The 22709-nt window shown below is 39.7% G+C and overlaps 1 long non-coding RNA gene across 1 annotated transcript; it reads right to left on the bottom strand.

Annotated features, from left to right (window-relative positions):
- Positions 1–283: 283 nt before the first annotated feature.
- LOC110928068 lies at positions 284–1823 on the bottom strand. Its single transcript, XR_002586111.1, has 3 exons — positions 1740–1823; positions 1476–1574; positions 284–1075 (listed from the first exon to the last, which is right to left on the bottom strand). It is a non-coding gene; the product is annotated as an uncharacterized LOC110928068 (long non-coding RNA).
- Between the last annotated feature and the right edge of the window lie 20886 nt (positions 1824–22709).

The following is a 22709-nucleotide window of genomic DNA, read 5'->3' as shown; positions in this document are numbered from 1 at the left end:
ATACTTGGCATAAGATTACTTGGTTGAGAGACTGCATCATGATTGTCCAATCTAGTTGGGTCCATTTGACCACGGCATCCAGTTGCGGTACTTTTGCAATAATAAAGTTTTTACAGGCATATTTGGCATATTATTTATTAATAAATTTTGAAAATGGATAAACAATGCATTTGTAGGTGTGCTTAAGCCACAGTTAAAATTACCTGGTTGAGAGGCTGCATCATGATTGTCCAATTTGGTTGGATCCATTTGGCGTTAGCATCCATTTGCGATATGAGTCTAAGATTCCAACAAAGTATGCGAATTAACCAATTAATTAGTAGTACTCCTAGCGAGAGCAAATTACATTCTTAAAGAAAAATGAACCAAACTTGCCAGCTCATTAAAACTTACCTAGTTGACCCGTTAATAAGAATTAACCAATTCGACCCGTTTAAGAAAAAAATGATTGTTCTGTTTGTTTAATAAAATTGAACTGCTTGAGCCATTTAGTAAAACGAACCATTTGAATCGTTCTATAAAGTTGACCGTTTCACCCGTTCTATAAGGCTGACCGTTTGACCCATTTAATAGAACTTTAGAACTATGCAGCTCACAAAAACTTATAACGCTTTTATCTACCCGTTCGAACTATGTAAATTTATAATTTTCATTAATTGTTAAAGATTAAAATAATGCAAACTTTTAGTCCTGCAAAAATCATCCATCATGTACAGAAGTTGTTGCAAATTTTCTTCACCAAAACTTATTAGCAGTTTTACCGGTACCGAAATTTGCACTGAAAATGTTCGGTATGGTGCGGTACCGGTATTTGAAGGCAAAATTTGGTAAACTACCGGTATCATACCGAACCGGTACTGGTACCGAAAACACCAAAAAATGGGTACCAATTCGGTACGGGAAATTCGGCACCAGTACGCGGTACCAAATGCTCATCCCTAAAAATTAATATGATGAAATAAAGCAATAGTGTTGGTGACATACTTATCTAAATGGTGGAAAAATCAAGAATATCAATGTGTAGCTATGAATAAAACTGACCTGTTGGACCCCGTTTGAGCTATTTAATAAAACTCTAGAACCATGCAGCACACAAACACATAACTTTTAGCATAAGATTAATATGATGAAAAAAATCCATGGTGATGTAAAAAAACACAAATATCCACAACATTGAAGAAATCTGCACTTTATAGTCATTGAGGAAAGGATGACCAAAAGCTAGCTGTTGAGATATGTGTAAACAATCAATAATATCCTCATATTGGCTCTATTCAAATAATAAATACGATGATTAAATTTCTTTTTTTTTTGTTAGCTCTAATTGCACATTCTAGCTCCGAAATATGTAGAAAAATCAGTACGAAGGCCATTATCCTTTAGTTTCAACTAATAAGAACCTAATTAAGATAAAAAAATAAAAAATAAAAACAAAAAGTGGAACAGTTATAAAACGCACATAAAATACAAAGAACCTTGTTGTTTGGCACTTAAATCGCAAATTGTTTAGCCCGTCTTGCTGACCAGGTAACCTCCAGCCTCCTCGAAACAATGCTAGAGCCTCCATACGCATCCTGAGTCACAAAACCAAATAGGGTTAAAAGTTAAACCTACCAGTATGATACATAAAACCAACATCAAGGTAAAAATAAAACATATCACTAAAACAAAAATTTATCAACTGCACATATTAAATACTAACAAAAAAAGGCTAGACTTTTATATAGAGCAGCAAGGACCTTAGTTAGTTACTCGACTTTAGCTATAGATTGTGAAGAACCTGTAAGCTCAACTGCTCTGTTAAGTGAATGAGGATTGGATCTAGGGATGAGCGAAATGGACCCGGTACCGGTACCGAACCGGTACCGGTACCGAATTTACCGAACCGGGTACCTTTTCGGTACCGACTTTTAACATTTTCGGTACCGGTTCGGTACCGGTCCGGTACGGTGCCGGTTCGGTACCGGTATTTACCGGTTTTTACCCTCAAATACCGGTACCGTACCGGTACCGAACCGGTACCGGTACCGATACCGAACCGTACCGAACTGGGTATATTCGGTACCGGTACCGGTACCCACTTTTGAGGATTTTCGGTACCGGTTCTTTCGGTACCGGTACCGGTTCTTTCGGTACCGGACGGTACCGAGCTCATCCCTAATTGGATCTTTGCTCCAGATTGTAGGGTTGTAAACCGTCATTACTGAAAATAATGACCCGGACCTTTGTGCGCCTTGGAAAACATATAAGACTGGTTATATTACAAAAGAGATTTAGTCAAAGTCATCAAATACAAAACTACCAGTTTTACAATAGGATGCGAGAACCTGATACATACATATAAAGCCAACTATTAGCCCAATACATAAAAAATTTGTCGTTTCTATCAGTTTTCCATCACTTTTCATCAGAGTATCTATTTACAAAGTTGTAACACCAGCCAATTCATAAACCAAGCAAGCAGGCCTTCATATTTATTCTTATTTGTACAAAGTTTCAAAGTGACATCTTTATTGAATCTAGGAATTGAAATCACACACAAATTACATAACACTTCGATCAACTTTTATCCTCATCATCTTCATCACAATCAAGAAGAATGCACAAATATCTAAATAGCTTATGAATCCCCAAAACATCCATGGTCAAAGAACAACAACCAGTACACTAAAGATAGACGATAACAAACATCAATAGTCAAAACATGTAGGTATAAAACTTTTAGCATAGTATATCGGATGAACAAAAACACTAAATCAATAATCAAATTAATTGGGGAAAACAATACATAAACCATGCATATAAAACCCCTAATATATAAAAGCATTTTCGCAATGAATTGTAAATAGATTTTACCTTCAAATGGGAGAAACGATGGCCTCGAATCCACATGGACACAAATTGAAGAGATTTAACAGCAGAAAGTGTGATGAAACCCCTAATTTCCGTAAAAATAATCTCCGAAATTATGAATTTGTCCGCATTTTTAAGGAAACCGTAGTTGCTTGATGAAACCCTAACAAATCGGAAACCGAAAGCGATGAAATGAAACCCTAACAGATCGTAAAAAAGTTGGATGAATCAAACTTACTTGAACCCAATCATATTTCGTCATCATATGCTCCAATGTTTCAATCATACAGAATTAGACGGAGATCCAACGCAGAGAGCAATGAATATTGAAGACGCAGCTTTGAAGGAGATTATGGATTTGAATGAAGAAGAACAAAACAAAAATCCAGATCACCTGACCTTTGAATGGAGCAGAGTATAGCGTGAATGAGAAGCTGTGAATTTAGGGTTTGCGATACATCTGTATAACTGATTGTGAGAGTCTTTGATTGAGGAACAATGAATGATGAGAGATGAGAGAGAAAGCGTACAAAAGAAGCATTTTCCAATCCTTGCATATGAGCAATGCCACATGTCCTATCATTTGAGATTTGCCATCTCATTGCCTATGTGGCTGCTTAGTTGGCTTCAACCATTGGGTGACATGTGTTCCCTAATGGTTTGCTTTATTAGAGATATAGATTCTAAAATAAAGTGCAAGAAAAACAAGTAACTTGACTAAGATTCGGTGGTGGCAGGCTCCTAAATTCCTCTCACCTAATTTTGATAATAGGCTTTGGATACAAAGCATACGCCTATTTCATTAGGACTACATACCCGTGTATTTTCAAAAACACATGGGGAGTTTTAACTTCATGTACATCATGATATGGAGATAAACAGATTTTAGATTAGTTGGTTCAAGGCATTTAATGAACAGATGGTGTTCAAGTTAACATGTTTAACTCTTTAATAAATTAACCATGTTTAAACTTTAAAATGTAGTGTCTACACATCAACATGTCTAAAATTAGACTAAAATAACATATGATATGTCTAACCCTTTTAAATCTATGTTATAATTAATATATAATCCGTCTGCCCGGTTAAGAAATAAGTTACATGAGTAGTACTCGAATTACATGTTAATAACAAGTGTCTGATTTAACACAAATAAATACACTAAATTCGATTTTAAACCTCACACAATTGTCTACACCTTCATATTATTACTCTATAATTATTTTAATGCTACTTGCATATTATTACTCTAAAGGTATAAATTTACAACTAAAAGTAGAAATGTATATAAAAAATTACATTTAAAATGTTAACCCAACGCTCAATCTATTTTATTTTGTATGATTTTGAGTAAACTACTTCGTGAATTTAAGTTTTAACAATATATACGCGCGCGCATACCAAATTTAAAAAAAAATGTTTATTGGGTCAACCAATGAACCCCATTTAGTCGATTCACTCACGACCCGTTTAGCTAAACATGTTTAGATTGTCTTAATTTCCATGTCACATACACTACATCGCACCCGACGTTGTACATTGCATTGAGAGAAGGGCTTGGAGAATTCCACCGGCGTTGAGTTAATATGTGTGCACATGTGTCGTGTTGTCATTGTGTGTTGGAATTAGCCATTTACCTCAACGGCTAGTAAAAAAAATTTTCAAACAATTTACTCTATATAAACACACAATTTTTACACCATTTTCTCATTCAAACTAAAACTTTCATCTCACATGCCACAACACTCTCGCACACAACGTTGCGTAATGCTGGTTATTCCATGGATCTTAGAAGAGGACATCATGTTATGCGAATCGTGGATCGCGGTCCATGAGAACCAAATGCCTCCGTTAAACACGTCTCCTTTTGGGGAACTAGTTCATCAAGAACTTTGTACTCGTAGGGGTGATGCCATCCGACCCAAACATGCACTTCATTCACGTTTTCGGATGATTCATGTTGAATGTATGAGATTTGAAGCAGTTCTCAACAACGTGGACAACGACGATAGTAGCTAAACGAAGATGACATCATCCAAGTCGGTCTCCTCGGGTATTTTAACATTTACGGGCATGACTCAGACACTTTGTGGCGTGGGATTTTTTTTTTAATTTTTTAAGTTTTATATTGTCTTTAATTTTTAATGTTATATGGTTAATTAGTATTAATTGTTTTTTTTGTTTAAATTTAATAGATTTAATGTAATTTTTAAATATATATTAATAATAAAAAGGGGAATTGGCCCGTAATAATCTCAACTAGACGTCATTGGCCATTTTCAATCACACCTTTGAATATTCCCCATGCCAGTCCCACTTTTCACCTATTTTTCATCCACTGGTCCTCAGTTAAAAAAACTTAACAAAGTTAAGTTTTTTTTTTCTGAATTACAAACTAACGTATTAAGCTTTGGATCAGAACGAGGATACAAGTCTATTGATGTAAAACTTACCTAGGAACGATGCTACAAACGACTTGATTTTTGTTAATTGGAAGTTGTAACACCCGAATCGAAGCACCGTTTTCATCGTTTGGAGCACAATTTCAAGGTAGGTTTTACATCATTCGACTCGTATCTTCGTTGTGATCAAAAGTCCTAGAACGTCAGCTTGTAATTCAGAAAAAAAACTTAATGGGTTTTTTTAACTCAGGACTGGTGGAGGAAAAATAAGTGAAAGGTGAGTCTGGCATGGGGAATATTCAAAGGTGGGACTGGCAATGACGTCTAGTTGGGATTATTACAGGTCAATTCCCCTAATAACAAATGTGTGCCATGTCACACCCCCAAAATCCACACGCGGAGAACCACCGCATGGGGGCGTGACATGACCAGGATCAAGCCACCAATCATATTGAACATTGCAAGTATTAAATAAAATTCAACCCATCAATATAAAAGTTGGTCACAACCAAACATAGTTAAAGTATAGCGGAAGCATAATTGTGAAAACCCAAACATGAGTAAAAGTTCATAAAGTGTAAATGTTTAACATGGAACTCAACAGTCAATGTTCCCACAACGATTGCGCCTCCCGTGCAAGCTCCATGAGTACCTATTGTCCTGCAAGGCATGTAACAGAGAGTCAACAACTAGTTGAGCGAGTTCACAGTAAGCAAGTTCGTAATAGTAAGTTCGTTGCATCACCATGCATTAGTAACTAAGTCAATTGTATGTTCATATAGTGGGGGCTTCCCATGTGTGTGTGTACTAGACTAGAGGTAACCATAAGTGTTCTTCTTAACCCGAGAACAGTAGTACGTACGAGGTTTACGTAGGTTTTACGTAAGCGTCTGTTAGTGCACTACGGCTATTGACTTCGTCTTGTTTCATGTAATAGAATAGGATAGGATAGAATATTGAGTGCACGAGGTTCGAGACATGAAAAGTGGTGGTTTAGCAAGTAGATCCGCTTATATGGACATTGTCCATATAAGCGAACCACTCACATCACACAGGTCCGCTCATATGACATGGTCACATAAGCGAACCTGGAATACTATAAATAATGCACTGGTTTGTTTCATTTGGTACGGTCTGAACTTGTAACGAAGTGCTGCCAAATTGCTTCCAGGTTGTAAACATTGTCAAGAATCAATATAAGAAGCATTATATTTAGTTTGAGCGTCTGATTCACTGATTCCGCCTTTGAATTAGATAAACGACTCTTCTGATCGACTCATTCAGGGTCAACGACGATCCAACAAGTGGTATCAGAGCTCAGGAGGAATAGTTCAGCTCAAATTTGATCCGTTTTCTGTCTTCTACACCTTCTTTTTAGATTTGGACAAGTTTCCACGGTTAAAATTGGACAAATTTTTCATAGAATGTGTGTTAGTGACTAATAACAAACCCTTGAAAGTTTCACATCATAATTCGAACTAAAAATGGACAAAATGCACAAAATACTCTTCGATTGTAGGTTCGCCCTTTCGGACATCAGATAGGTTCGCTCGTGAGGTTCGCTCGAAAATACCTAGATCCGCTTGAAATTCAAAGGTTCGCTCATGAGATCCGCTCGAAATTGCCTAGTTTCGCTTATTTGAACTGTGTAGTTCCGCTCATCCAGACAATTTGAGATTCGCTCGAAAGAACTTCTTAGGTCCGCTTATTCGAACTTGTAGATCCGCTCGAACAGACTATAGGTTCGCTCGAACAATCACTTACTAGGTTCGCTTGAACATACATAATCTGGTCCGCTCATTTGTCAACAAGAGATCCGCTTATTCTGTCCAATCAAATTCGCTTATTCGGTCAAAGTTTGGTTCGCTTATTCGGTCAAAGTGGTCCGCTTATTTGTCAAGTCTGGGTTTCGCTCGTTCGTTCAATCTGATTTCGTCCAAGTGTCAAGATCATTTCACGACAATCGAGTGTTACTGTATTTCAAATTACTTGATATTGTTTAAACTGATTAAGTTTGTTTGTTTGCTTCCAGGTCATTGACTTTCAGGTGTTTAAAGATGTCAAACAACGGTGAAGAGTTCTACAAGACATTCTACAACGCGTTCACTTCCGAATCATCAGATAGAAGATCTGAGTTGAAAGAATATTCGAGAGAAATTTCGGAGAATTTGAAGTTCGAAAACATGTATGGAAGTCAACAGAAGCCACCAAAGTTGATGAAAGTCGAAGACTATAATTGGTGGAAAAACAGATTTGAAGGCTGGGTTAAAGCATTTGCTCCTGAAAGCTGGTTAAGATGACAAATGGATACATTGAACCAGTGAAAGAGGGAGGAGAGTTGATAGATCCAAAAGATTACACTGACATTGATATAAAAAGTGTTGTGGCTGAATCTAGAATGATAACGTTGATCAAACAGTCAGTGAGAGAGGATATCATCTCTTTACTTGAACAGGAGAAAACTTCAAAGAGTTTGTGGGAAGCGTTAGGGAAGAAGTGTGTTGGTAGTAATGAAATTGTTAAAAACAAAAAGAAATTATTGCGTAAAGAGTTTGATGTGTTCAATTGCATGAAAAATGAATCGGTTTGTAGGATGATCGAGAGATTTGGACATCTGAAGATGGAGCTAGCCAGATATGAAATCTCATATCCTGAAGAAGAGATGGTGGATAAACTGTTTGATGCATTGCCCAATGATCAAGATTGGCAATATTTTGCTCTTATGCTGAAGAATACAATCAAGCCTGGTGATTTAAAGATTGATTTGCTGATTGAAAGGCTTGAAAGTCATGAGTTGGAGATAAAAAGATCGAAAGTCAACAGTCCAGCTTATCAGCAAAATGTGGAACTGTATTACAGAGGAAATATACCACAAGCTGGGTCTCCAAAAACAGCATTCTCTGCAGAAAGCTCGAGTTCAATGAACAATGAAAATCTTCACAGTGGTTTTCACAGTGGTTCTTCTTCAAACGCTTCAGACCAATCTGCTTCAAAGAAACTATTCCAGTGTAATATCATAGTAGATTTGAAGAATGGACAGAATTTCAGCGAAGAATCGGCAAAACAACAGATGGTTTTTTTGGCATCTGTACTTGAATCGTATGAATGCCTCGTTGCAGGGAAGATTGTCAATACCAATTTGACGAAAGAAGATTATGATCAGCTAGACCCCGAAGAGATGGAACTTATGGATATAAGATGGTGCATGGCCAGTGCGGTTCGTCGAGCACAGCGGTTCATGGAGATCACGGGGAGAAAGTCAATTGGTGGTCCATCTACAAAATTGGGTTTTGATAAATCCAAAGTGACATGTTTCAAATGTAAACAAAAAGGTCACTTCAAGCGCGAGTGCAAAAATGCGTATGCTGCTGATGATTCTGAGAATCCTTTCAACGAAGATTATTACAAGAAAGCGATATACCATCAGAACAAGTCTGAGCCACCGAGGTTGAAACAGCAAGAAGAAAAATCAAGAGCTCTTGCAGTTATCTACGACGATGAAGGATATGATTGGAGCAAAGAAGTTTTACCTGAACAAGATGCTGTTGGGTATGCTTTTGTTGCTGATGCTGATCCTGACAGGTGGTGGAAAGCAGACTATGCAAGATGGGAGATTGGAAAGCTAGATGAACCTTTCAAAGAAGCTCAAAGAGCCAAATGATGGAATGAAGAGTTAGAATGTTACATGGATCCACGGGGCAATCCGGTTGTCGACCCTTCAAAAGTGGATTTCAAAGCTGTAACAAATATGCTTCCAAGGCAAGCTACGTTCAACACACGAAGATTATCTGATAAAGAGTATTTTCCTGACTTGGAAAAGAAGATAAGAGAGGTTTTTGATGCAAGTCTACCGAAGGTGGTAGAGATGAGAAAGAGAAAAGAAGAAGGATTGAAGAAGTAAAGGCTGTTGCGAAGACTGCTGCTGAAAAGGAACAGAAATCTGAAGAGATAGGAAAGGCTGAAGAGGAGAAGGCAGTGGAAGATCAGAAAGCTGAGAAAGAAGATTCGGTGCTAGAAGAGATTGAGGTAAGAAAATCTTCTGATTTATCGAATGTTGATTTAGTTGATAAAAATGAAAACAAGTGCAAGAATTGCATAGAAGTGTGCAAAGCCTGTACAGAAAAAGATGACATTATAAAAATAAAAGATAATGAAATGAATAAACTTGAAGATGTTTTAAAAATAAAATGTAAAGAAAGAATTGAAACAAAAGAAAGCTTAAAATTAAAAGTTGAAAAGTTAACACAGAAATGTCATGATTTTGAAGAAGAAAATAAGATTTTGAAAGAAAAATGTGCCGCAAAATGTGTTGATTGTGTTGAGAAAGAATCTAAATTTCAGGATTTACAAAAACAATATGATTCTTTAAAATGGTCGAGTCAGAGAGTACAAGAAGCTTATGATACTTTGAAGAGCCAAGTCAAAAGTTTTGATCAAAGATTGTCAGAAACTTTAATCACTAAAGAAATGTATGAAAGAAAGGTTAAAGAAAAGCAAATTGAATTGAACAAATGTGTTGATGAAATTGCTAATCTTAAACAAGTCTTGGCTGAAAAAGAAAAGATTGTTACAAAACTTCAAAGTTATCATAACTCTTCGTACATTCTCGAACGCATTTTTAACATCACACCAGATGACAAAGATACTAATAACTGTAAAAAGGGTATTGGTTCAGAATTTCATCAGGTACCACCACTATTGAGAGACAATTATACTTTTTATGATGAGGAAAAGGTGGCAAAGGGTTTGAACATAGCTGACCAATTACCTGAAAGTATCGATGTGATTTACACCAAATCTGATGATGCCAATGATTCAGAGGTGGTGAGTAAGGTGGTTGATAGTGTTTTGAAAGATGAGTCTAAAAAAGGTAAGTCTAAATCACAGGATGAAGACGAAGGAAATCTTTATGATGGATATCTGAAAGATACAAAATCCGAGAAGAATTTGAATGATGATTCAAAGGGATTGGTTTATACCATGATTGGATCGGACAAATTATTCTTAGATGTTGTCTTCCCGATTCAGAATGTGATTTCAGAGAAAATTGACAAAGTTTTCAAGATGGTTGAAATTGAGAAATCTGAAATGTCGAAGTTTGCTGGTAAAGGTTACAAAGGTTCTTATAACAAACCTGGTTCTAAGAAGAAAAACATGAAGGCTGGTTTGGGATATAAGAAGAAACAAAATCGAAACAAAACTGAAATGCCAAATTTTCAGACAAAAATGAGTTTTGTTCAAGGAAAAAGCTTCACAGAAGAAGAAAAACTCAAAATTGGACAACAGTCTAATGCAGAGGTTGAGGCTATGAAAAAGAAACAACAGCAGGCCAAGGATGTTTCAAAGAAAGTGTGTTTTAAATGTGATCAAATTGGACATGTTGCACGAAAGTGTCCAAATCCAAAGCCTGTTGATGTTAAAGAACAGAAATCTGAGAGTGGGAAACCAAGGTCAACCAGATTTGATTTGAGACAAACTTGGAGGTACACTACAAACAAGTTTGCCTCAAATCAAAATTGGAAATCAAACCCGAACAGGTTCAATTCTAGACAAACCTGGAATTCTCACACACCCAGATTGAGAACAACACAGAGTTGGAGAACATCTGTCGATATGACAAAACCTCAAGAGTTTTGGAAACCTAAAAATGTTGTTCAAAATCAAAAGGAAGGTTCAGAAAGGAACAAATTTTTACAAAAGAGGTACTCCGGGAGGTCAAGTGTGGAGTGTTAAGAAACATATCAATTCTATAAAAGAAGAAAAAGTTGAGGTTAAAATTGATGATGTTTTTGAGAAAAATGACAGGAATTATCCGGTTTTACATGGAAGAATTAATGTTCAATTACCTGAGTCTAAACAGGCTTGGGTTGCTTTGTTCAAATGATCAAATTGTTGTTTGTGCAGGTGCTCAATGGTACTGAAGATTGTGAGATTGTTAGTTGGAGCCGCCTGGCACAGGAAGAGGTTGAAGAACCCTGGTTTTGTGTCAAACAGGGAGTTTATTTGTTGATTTGTGTACTGTGTGTATTGTTTGTTGTTAAGTTTGTTTGAATAAGTGTTGATGGACTACGCCGAAACCCTCACGGCTGAACAAGCATGATTACTGTCACAGATTGAAGCACGGTTTTCTAACTGTCAAAATCAATGGGTTGTAAATCATGGGGGTACTATATGCTAGATTTTCTGCAAATCAGAGCACTTTAAGCAGAAAATGGATGGCGAGACAAAGCTATCAGTATCGGTTTGTCAAATTTCTTTTAATGATTTTGCGTTTTAGGGGGAGAAAATTGTTAGAAAATACAATAACATTAGAAAATTTGAAATATACAAAAACATGATAAAATTCAAAATTTGAGTTTTGCGTAAAAAGAGGAAATGATAGTACATCAGTAGACAGTTACAGTATGCTAAAGAATTGTAAAGAATTAATAAGCGTTAAACAGTCTCACTGATGATATGTCGATAGGTTTTTATACACTTAGTAAGTTTTTTTGGGATATAAACCTAAATTCAAACACTTGCTTATTTTGTGGGGAACACTACTTAAATATATAGGTAACCCCTGAAATCTCGTTTGAAAGGTCCCATATTCTGAGATACTAGGTCTTTATATTCAGTGATATCTGGGGTATTATTCCGGGACTTCTGTTGTATGGAAGTACTGACCTAGTCCCCGAATAATACTTTCTGCAAATGCTTGAAATATAGCATCGCCCTCAACAAGCTGATGAAACAATAAAATTGATAGTCGCTGCTGTTGTAACTAAAAGATCCTCTAAAGGGGACACACCAAAAGTCGAGCCGTCATCTCTCTGCTGAACGGAAGTTCTGACCTGAGCTCTCACGGTTTCGCACCTAACCCCTTACAGACATCATCTGTGGTATACTCACCTGTAAGACTGAATATCTGGGATTCTGGATACGGGAGTATATTCAAGAGGTGGGACACATGAATAAGTGTAAGTTCATAAGACATCTAAATCGTATCCTGAATTAGTTGAAATTTGTATGAAAATTTAAGTGGATCAGTATATCGACAATCTAACTGAATTGTTTAATTCTTAACGTGTAACTAAGCTCAATGGTACTTGTGACTTGTCAAAGACTGATATGATTCTCTGACGCATACACAAACAAAAATATTATCTGTAAATATGTTTGTACATATTTCTTTAGTGCTTTATATTTTCAGAAAATACGAAAAGATTTTGATTTCTGCTTTATTTTCGATAAACCGATGTCTGAGTTGCTGAGTTTCAAAATCTAAGTAAGCTGATTGTGTTTCTGAAAATAAAACAAGTTCATTAATTTGAAACTTGAAATTTCTAGAAAAGTTCAAAAACAGTTTGTGATATCTCCAAGGTCATTAATTTGAACTAGGATGATAAACTGTGAGAGAGTTGGATTCTTGAATGCTGCCATATCTGTTGAGTTAGTTGATAGGGGGAGTAGATTAGAGGATTTAATTAATGGTTTCAAAATGTTGTTACTTATTATTTGTATGAGTGATTGCAGGAAAGATCCAAACTACGATCCCAAAAGCAAAGTCTGAGGGGGAGTCTGATGACAAGCTGAAAGAGAGGATGAGCTTGTAGCTGGAAAGCTAGGTGTCGATCCCTAAAAGCACGGAAGCTTGACGAGAGGGGGAGCCAGCTGACAAAGGAAAAGTTGATGTTAGAGCTAATGATGAGATCTTGGTGAAAAAGTCAAAGAGAGAAGATGATCAAAGAGAAAGATTAAAGGATACTTTCATTGTAACAATCTGAACAAGATGGCAAGATGATAACAGAGAATGGTCACTGAAGACTTCATCAATATCCGAGGGTGAGTCTGTTAGTGCACTACGTCTATTGACTTCGTCTTGTTTCATGTAATAGAATAGGATAGGATAGAATATTGAGTGCACGAGGTTCGAGACATGAAAAGTGGTGGTTTAGCAAGTAGGTCCGCTTATATGGACATTGTCCATATAAGCAAACCACTCACATCACACAGGTCCGCTCATATGACATGGTCACATAAGCGAACCTGGAATACTATAAATAGTGCACTGGTTTGTTTCATTTGGTACGGTCTGAACTTGTAACAAAGTGCTGCCAAATTGCTTCCAGGTTGTAAACATTGTCAAGAATCAATATAAGAAGCATTATATTTAGTTTGAGCATCTGATTCACTGATTCTGCCTTTGAATTAGATAAACGACTCTTCTGATCGACTCATTCAGGGTCAACGACGATCCAACAGCGTCCTTCTTCACCCGAGGACAGTGGTACGCGGGGGTTTACATAGGTTTTACGTAAGTGCTCTTCATAACCCGAGGCAGTAGTGAGTATTAGTTTACGTAGGTTTTACGTATGTGTCCTTCGCAACCTGAGGACAGTGATGAGTACAAGTATACGTAGGTTTTACGTATGGGTCCTTCACATCCGAGGACAATGGTAGATAGTCTAGTAACAGTGTAAGTACAAGTATTTGTTCAATCCCATTCCTTCAATCCCATTCCCTACCCACCGGGAAATCCCATGCCTTGGTAAGAGTGTGAACTCACCTTGGTTTGCTCGGCAGATTACACGAAAGGTTACGTGAACTAAGAGTGGTCAACCTCGTCCTAACAGGGTTACCATACAAGTCAGGTTTTGGTTTCAAGTAATGCACATATGTTTACACATAACTAACAGGTTTCGAGCACGTATGAATCATGGCAAACACGTATTGTACGTTTACAGTCAAGAGCATAACACAATCATACTTGTGCGATTTAAATATAAGCCCAATAGTACCCGGCCCAACATGTTGTGCGATCCACAACATGTTGTGCGATCCAACATAAACCCGGCCCAAGTAGTTAAGCAGTCCAACATGCATATGGCCCAATAAACAAACAAGAGTCTTGTGCGACCCGGACGGACTTGTGCGATCCGATTAGTCTTGTGCGAATGGGGTCTTGGGATGTCCGGCCCAGCAGTATCAACAGTTTACTCATTTGTGTGTGGCCCAACATATTGTGCGATCGGCACAGGCTTGTGCGATCCACAATATGTTGTGCGATCATGCATGGATGATTTGTACATAGTGCTCTAATGCGTTGCACTCTAGCTTATGCGACTGTGTTGTGCGATCCATCCCTTGTGCGATCAGGGGTGGACCTTGTACGATCCCACGAGCTTGTGCGGTCGACTTGTGTGTTTGGAAACTTTATGAAATCAGTTATGAGATCCCGTAATTTAGCAAATCGGTTACATTGTTTCCATTATCCGATTTAAATCAATCATCAATCAGTTACTCTATCATTGACTAATTCCATAATTACAATTTATCAATCAACACAATTACAGTTTCCAACCAATCGCTAAATCGATCAAACAAGCATAACTCAACCGATTTCTCATGAACCCTAGTCCGATCAAGCATGACAAAACACAAGCAACAATTCCAACAGTTACAGATATTAACATAATTCATGATCTTGATCTCTAACATGCACACTAACATAATCAATCCAAACAATAACCCATATATACTTGTCTACTGCCGATGAATCATGCAATCGATTCTAGATTATTATTATTAGCATCATATGATTAACAACCCTATATTGATCTATCATGCGGTACATGTGAGCCGATTTTATGTCAAATCAACATATATCATTCATGAATCCTCATGTAGAACAAGCATATCACAATATAAATCATGAAATCATATAACCAATTATAATAATACTAACCGATTAGAAAGAACAAGAGTGATCCAACCCAAAAGCTTAGAGAGAGATGGGAGAAGTGCGGCCGTCGGTTTAGAGAGAGAGAGAGAGCTAGAGAGTAGGGTTTGTGTGTGTTCTTGTTTAGCAAGTTATGAGAAGTAAACCCCTAAGTTGGATATGTGCATACGTATAAAAGAGTGGGCCGAACCCTCCCTTGGGCTGCCCTTGGTTTCGGATACAAGAAGTATGGCCCGAATGGGCTTGTGCGATCGAGTTGGGGTTGTGCGATTACATTATATCAACATATAACATATATATATTCCATTAAAAATCACGTATCACATAATCACAGAAAGTTCACATATGTTACATTAAACACAAAAATAGGTTCTGAAATACGAGTTGTCACATTATCCCCAAGTTGAAAGAAATTTCGTCCCGAAATTTGGTACGTACCCACTGAGGAAGCTAGTTAAGTTGTATGGTTTTCCTGGGGTGTCACATCCTTCCCCCGATGATCTGGAATTTCGTCCCGAAATTCCGTGGTAGCTTCAGCCTCAGTAGTGGTTGTACTGTTTGCGAATAATTGGGGATACTTTTGCTTCATTTGGTCTTCGCGTTCCCAGGTGAACTCTGGGCCACGACGGGAGTTCCAACGAACTCGAACAAGAGGTATTCTAGTGTCCTTGAGGACCTTGACATCCTGGTCCGTGATTTCAACCGGTTCCTCTACGAATCGCAACTATTCGTCGATAGTGAGCTCCTTCAAAGGAACTATGAGGATCTCATCTGACAGACACTTCTTCATATTCGACACGTGAAAGACGTTGTGAACTGCACCGAGTTCTGCTGGTAGGTTTAGTTTGTAGGCCACCTTGCCTATTCTTTCTATGATTTCGAATGGTCCGACATACCGCGGATTAAGTTTACCCCGTTTGCCAAAACGAACCACACCCTTCCAGGGTGAGACTTTGAGTAGCACTCCATCCCCAACTTGGAACTCGAGTGGTTTCCTGCGCTTATCAGCATAACTTTTCTGACGGTCACGAGCCACCGCCATGCGTTGCCGTATCTGTGCAATCCGTTCAGTAGCATCAACTACCATTTCTGGACCCGTGATTTGACTATCCCCCACCTCTACCCAACAGAGAGGTGACCGGCATTTACGTCTGTACAATGCCTCGAATGGAGCGGCTTGAATGCTGGTGTGGTAACTGTTATTATACGAAAACTCCACCAAAGGGAGATGTTTTTCCCAGCTGCTGCCGAAATCGATAACACATGCCCGAAGCATGTCTTCTAGGGTTTGAATCGTGCACTCAGACTGCCCATCCGTCTGAGGGTGATAAGCTGTGCTCATGTCTAATCGAGAGCCAAAAGATTTGTGCATTGCTTGCCATAGTTCTGAAGTAAATCGTGCATCTCGATCAGAGATAATAGAGGTCGGCACTCCGTGCCTTGAGACAACTTCCTTAAGATATACGTCTGCTAGAGTGGAGAACTTATCCGTTTCCTTAATAGCCAGGAAGTGTGCAGACTTTGTGAGTCGATCCACGATCACCCAAATGGTATCGTTCCCACGTTGAGATCTAGGCAAGCCAGTAACAAAGTCCATGGAAATTTCCTCCCATTTCCATTGTGGTATCTTTGGTTGCTGAAGTAGGCCTGATGGTTTCTGGTATTCCGACTTGACTCTCGCACAAGTCAAGCACTTGCTAACGTATGTTGCTATGTGAGCTTTCATGCTAGGCCACCAATACGTAGTTCTGAGATCGTGGTACATTTTATCCGAACCTGGATGTACCGAGTAGCGAGACTTATGTGCTTCGTCCATTACAAGCTCGCGTAAGTTGCCATAAAGTGGGACCCAAATGCGTCCTGTTACGTAATAAGCGCCGTCTTCCTTTTATTCTAATCGTTGCCTTGAGCCACGTAAGGCTTCAACCCTGACGTTTTCTGGTTTCAATGCTTCTACCTGAGCATCTCGTATCTTAGCAGGAAGACCAGACTGAATAGTAAGTTGTAGTGCTCGTACGCGCCTAGGCGTAGTATCCTTTTGACTGAGGGCGTCAGCCACAACATTGGCTTTGCCCGGATGGTACTTGATGGCACATTCGTAATCATTAAGTAGCTCAACCCATCGACGTTGACGCATGTTCAATTCCTTCTGCTTGAAGATATGCTCGAGACTCCTATGATCGGTGTAGATAGTGCACTTGGTACCGTACAGGTAGTGTCGCCATATCATAAGTGCAAAAACAACAGCTCCCAGCTCTAAGTCGTGCGTAGTATAGTTCCGTTCATGAACCTTAAGTTGACGTGACACATAAGCAATGACCTTGTCACGTTGCATTAACACACATCCAAGACCCTGAATGGATGCATCACAATATACCACAAAATCGTCCGTGCCCTCTGGCAATGAAAGAATAGGTGCGCTGCATAGTCTATCCTTTAAGTGCTGAAAGGCTGTTTCCTGTGTATTGTCCCAACGATAAGTGACGCCTTTCTGTGTCAGTAGTGTAAGCGGCTGTGCAATCTTTGAGAAGTCTTTGATGAACCGTCTGTAATAACCCGCCAAACCCAAGAATTGGCGTATTTCCATTGGCGTACGTGGTGCAGGTCAGTTCCTGATCGAATCTACCTTGGATGGATCCACATGAATCCCGTCCTTGTTTACCACGTGGCCTAGAAAGTGGACTTCACGAAGCCAGAAGTCGCATTTTGAAAGCTTGGCGTACAACTGTTCTGTTCGAAGGAGCTTCAAAACAAGTCGCAAATGCTGCTCGTGTTCCTCCTGACTCTTGGAGTAGATCAGGATGTCGTCGATGAAGACAATCACAAACTTGTCTAAATAAGGCTTGCACACTCTGTTCATAAGATCCATGAAGACTGTCGGTGCATTCGTTAACCCGAATGGCATAACTAGGAACTCGTAGTGGCCATAGCAAGTTCTGAATGCTGTTTTGGAGACTTCCTCATCCCGGACTCTCAACTGATGGTAGCCTGACCTCAGATCTATCTTTGAGTAGTAGCTCGATCCTTGCAACTGATCGAACAAATCATCAATACGTGGAAGAGGATAGCGATTCTTCACTGTCACCTTGTTGAGCTCGCGATAATCTATACACATCCTGAAAGTTCCATCTTTCTTCTTTACAAACAATACTGGAGCTCCCCAAGGCGAAGAGCTAGGACGAATAAAACCCTTATCCAAAAGCTCTTGTAGTTGCTTAGACAGTTCTTCCAGCTCAGTTGGAGCTAAGCGATATGGTGCGCGAGCTATGGGTGCTGCTCCTGGAGCTAGTTCAATCTGGAATTTGACCTGGTGATGAGGCGGTAGACCAGGTAAATCTTCAGGAAACACCTGAGGAAAGTCACGTACTACTGGAATGTCCTCCAATCTCTTCTTTTTCGTTGCTGCATCTGTAACAAGTGCCAAAATGGCAGTGTGACCCTTTCGTAAACACTTCTGGGCCTTCAGGAAGGAGATGATGCCAACCACTACACCACTCTTGTCGCCTTGAACTTCAAGAGGTTCTTGACCAGAACGAGGAATACGAACTATCTTCTCCTTACATAAGATCTCTGCTTGCTGTTGGGATAACCAATCCATACCAATAACGATGTCGAAACTACCCAGATCTATAGGGATAAGATCGATGGAGAAGGTCTGACCAGCGAGGATAAGATTACAACCCTGAACTATGTGTGTGGCCTCTAGACTTTTACCGTTAGCTAACTCTACGACATGTTTAGTGTTCAAAAGTGTGGGTGTGCGCTTGAGCATTTGACTAACTTTCAAAGACATATAACTGGTATCCGCACCCGAATCAAATAATACAGTAACATAAAAGTCGTCGAGAAGAAACTTACCCATCACTACGTTGGGATCGTTCCTTGCGTCACCCTGCCCCAGCACAAATGCACGTCCCCTAGCGTCGTTGTTCCCATCATTGTTATTTCCTCCGTTGTTGTTCCCATTGCCTTGGTTATTGTTGTTATTGTTGTTGTTCTGGTTTCGGTTTAGTTGGGGGCAGTGTCTCTTGAAGTGACCTTCAGCGCCACAATGAAAACATCCCTTGTTGCCCTGTTGTTGATTCTGTGGCGTTTGTTGCTGCTGCTGGCGATCCTGAGTTACAGGCCGTGGGCTCCTACAATCCTTAGCCTCATGACCCATCTTGAGACACCTTTGACAACGACCTTGTTGCACTGGCCACTGTGGTGTCTGTTACAATTGTTGCACCTTGGGTGATTTCCTCGGTATCTACCCTGCCCGTGACTACCAGAAGACTGCTGACCTGGACTCTGGTAGTTGTCAGTCTTTCGTTGTTGAACCTGGGACTGATTGTAGCTGAACCCTTGCTGGAATCCCCATCCCATTTCCTCTTGTTGTCACTAAGAGTAGCAGGAGTAGTAGAAGTGGTAGCTGTAGTGGTTTCACTGATACGTTTTGGCAGCCTGTTCTGTTCCACTGCCTGATCCGTGAGGCGATGAGCAAGACGTTGAATGTCCTGGATATTATCGAGGTTAGCCGATGTCACATGGCTCTGGTTTTCTGGCGCTAGACCCTTGAGATACAACTCAATGCGCTTGATTGGAGGGTCCACCATAGTTGGACACAAGATGGCCAGCTCGTTTGACCGTTTCGTATAAGCTTCAATTTCCGGCCCTGTCATTTTCAGATGAAAGAGCTCCACTTCCAACTTGTGGATGTCATCACGTGTGCAGTATTCTCGTTTGATGAGTTCCTTGAAATCATTCCAAGGAGTGGCGTTAGCAGCTGCCAGCCCTAATATCTGAACTTGCGCATTCCACCAAGTCAGCGCAATTCCTTCTAGAGTACCAGTTGCGTACTTCACCCTGCGAGCCTCAGGGCATTCACACATCTCAAATACGGACTCTAGCTTTTCAAACCAATGGAGGAGTCCGACTGCTCCTTCAGTGCCACTGTACGTGCTTGGACGACAGTCCATGAAATTCTTGTAGGTGCAAACAGGTGGCTGAGCGTGTTGACCTCCTGCTTGTGCGGCTGCAAGTGCCGCAGCAACTTGTTCGTTAATCAAAGCCGTCAACTGGGCTTGAGTCATGTTAACGCGTCCACTCATGATCTTCATGTCAAAGGGAACATAAGTGAGAGAGAGGTTCGCGAAAAGTGCGATGACAGAAGAGAGTAAGCACACAAGTGTTCTCAAGCAATAGTGGTTATGTGTATCTAAGCATACCATGAGCAAGGTTCTATGTAATCTAGCAAGTAGGCAATAAAACATGTACCATATTACCTAGAATGTTGAGTCTTGCACGTGGAGCGAGGCGTCGTTGTGGATCGTTGAGCACTGTACAGGTTATAGTCTGGTTTTAATAAAAACGTTTTCCCCCTTATTAAAACCAAGTTCTCTATAACCAATGGCTCTGATACCAATCTGTCACACCCCCAAAATCCACATGCGGAGAACCACCGCATGGGGGCGTGACATGACCAGGATCAAGCCACCAATCATATTGAACATTGCAAGTATTAAATAAAATTAAACCCATCAATATAAAAGGTGGTCACAACCAAACATAGTTAAAGTATAGCGGAAGCATAATTGTGAAAACCCAAACATGAGTAAAAGTTCATAAAGTGTAAATGTTTAACATGGAACTCAACAGTCCATGTTCCCACAACGATCGCGCCTCCCGTGCAAGCTCCATGAGTACCTATTGTCCTGCAAGGCATGTAACAGAGAGTCAACAACTAGTTGAGCGAGTTCACAGTAAGCAAGTTCGTAATAGTAAGTTCGTTGCATCACCATGCGTTAGTAACTAAGTCAATTGTATGTTCATTTAGTGGGGGCTTCCCATGTGTGTGTGTACTAGACTAGAGGTAACCATAAGTGTTCTTCTTAACCCGAGAATAGTAGTACGTACGAGGTTTACGTAGGTTTTACGTAAGCGTCCTTCTTCACCCGAGGACAGTGGTACGCTTTACGTAGGTTTTACGTAAGTGCTCTTCACAACCCGAGGCAGCAGTGAGTATTAGTTTACGTAGGTTTTACGTAAGTGTCCTTCGCTACCTGAGGACAGTGATGAGTACAAGTATACGTAGGTTTTACGTATGGGTCCTTCACATCCGAGGACGATGGTAGATAGTCTAGTAACAGTGTAAGTACAAGTATTTGTTCAATCCCATTCCTTCAATCCCATTCCCTACCCACCGGGAAATCCCATGCCTTGGTAAGAGTGTCAACTCACCTTGGTTTGCTCGGCAGATTACACGAAAGGTTACGTGAACTAAGAGTGGTCAACCTCGTCTTAACAGGGTTACCATACAAGTCAGGTTTTGGTTTCAAGTAATGCACATATGTTTACACATAACTAACAGGTTTCGAGCACGTATGAATCATGGCAAACACGTATTGTACGTTTACAGTCAAGAGCATAACACAATCATACTTGTGCGATTTAAATATAAGCCCAATAGTACTCGGCCCAACATGTTGTGCGATCCACAACATGTTGGGCGATCCAACATAAACCCGGCCCAAGTAGTTAAGCAGTCCAACATGCATACGGCCCAATAAACAAACAGGAGTCATGTGCGACCCGGACGGACTTGTGCGACCCGATTAGTCTTGTGCGAACGGGGTCTTGGGCTGTCCGGCCCAGCAGTATCAACAGTTAACTCATTTCTGTGTGGCCCAACATATTGTGCGATCGGCACAGGCTTGTACGATCCACAATATGTTGTGCGATCATGCATGGATGATTTGTACATAGTTCTCTAATGCGTTGCACTCTAGCTTGTGCGACTGTGTTGTGCGATCCATCCCTTGTGCGATCAGGGGTGGACCTTGTACGATCCCACGAGCTTGTGCGGTCGACTTGTGTATTGGAAACTTTATGAAATCAGTTATGAGATCCCGTAATTTAGCAAATCGGTTACATTGTTTCCATTATCCGATTTAAATCAATCATCAATCAGTTACTCTATCATTGACTAATTCCATAATTACAATTTATCAATCAACACAATTACAGTTTCCAACCAATCCCTAAATCGATCAAACAAGCATAACTCAACCGATTTCTCATGAACCCTAGTCCGATCAAGCATGACAAAACACAAGCAACAATTCCAACAGTTATGGATATTAACATAATTCATGATCTTGATCTCTAGCATGCACACTAACATAATCAATCCAAACAATAACCCATATATAGTTGTCTACTGTCGATGAATCATGCAATCGATTCTAGATTATTATTAGCATCATATGATTAACAACCCTATATTGATCTATCATGCGGTACATGTGAGCCGATTTTATGTCAAATCAACATATATCATTCATGAATCCTCATGTAGAACAAGCATATCACAATATAAATCATGAAATCATATAACCAATCATAATAATACTAACCGATTAGAAAGAACAAGAGTGATCCAACCCAAAAGCTTAGAGAGAGATGGGAGAAGTGCGGCCGTCGGTTTAGAGAGAGAGCTAGAGAGTAGGGTTTGTGTGTGTTCTTGTTTAGCAAGTTATGAGAAGTAAACCCCTAAGTTGGATATGTGCATACGTATAAAAGAGTGGGCCGAACCCTCCCTTGGGCTGCCCTTGGTTTCGGATACAAGAAGTATGGCCCGAATGGGCTTGTGCGATCGAGTTGGGGTTGTGCGATTACATTATATCAACATATAACATAAATATATATTCCATTAAAAATCACGTATCACATAATCACATAAAGTTCACATATGT

Source organism: Helianthus annuus, chromosome 3 (assembly GCF_002127325.2).
Source record: "Helianthus annuus cultivar XRQ/B chromosome 3, HanXRQr2.0-SUNRISE, whole genome shotgun sequence".
Taxonomy (NCBI): domain Eukaryota; kingdom Viridiplantae; phylum Streptophyta; class Magnoliopsida; order Asterales; family Asteraceae; genus Helianthus; species Helianthus annuus.
Note: the sequence above shows the minus strand (reverse complement) of the source record. Positions and strands in the feature narration are given on the sequence as shown.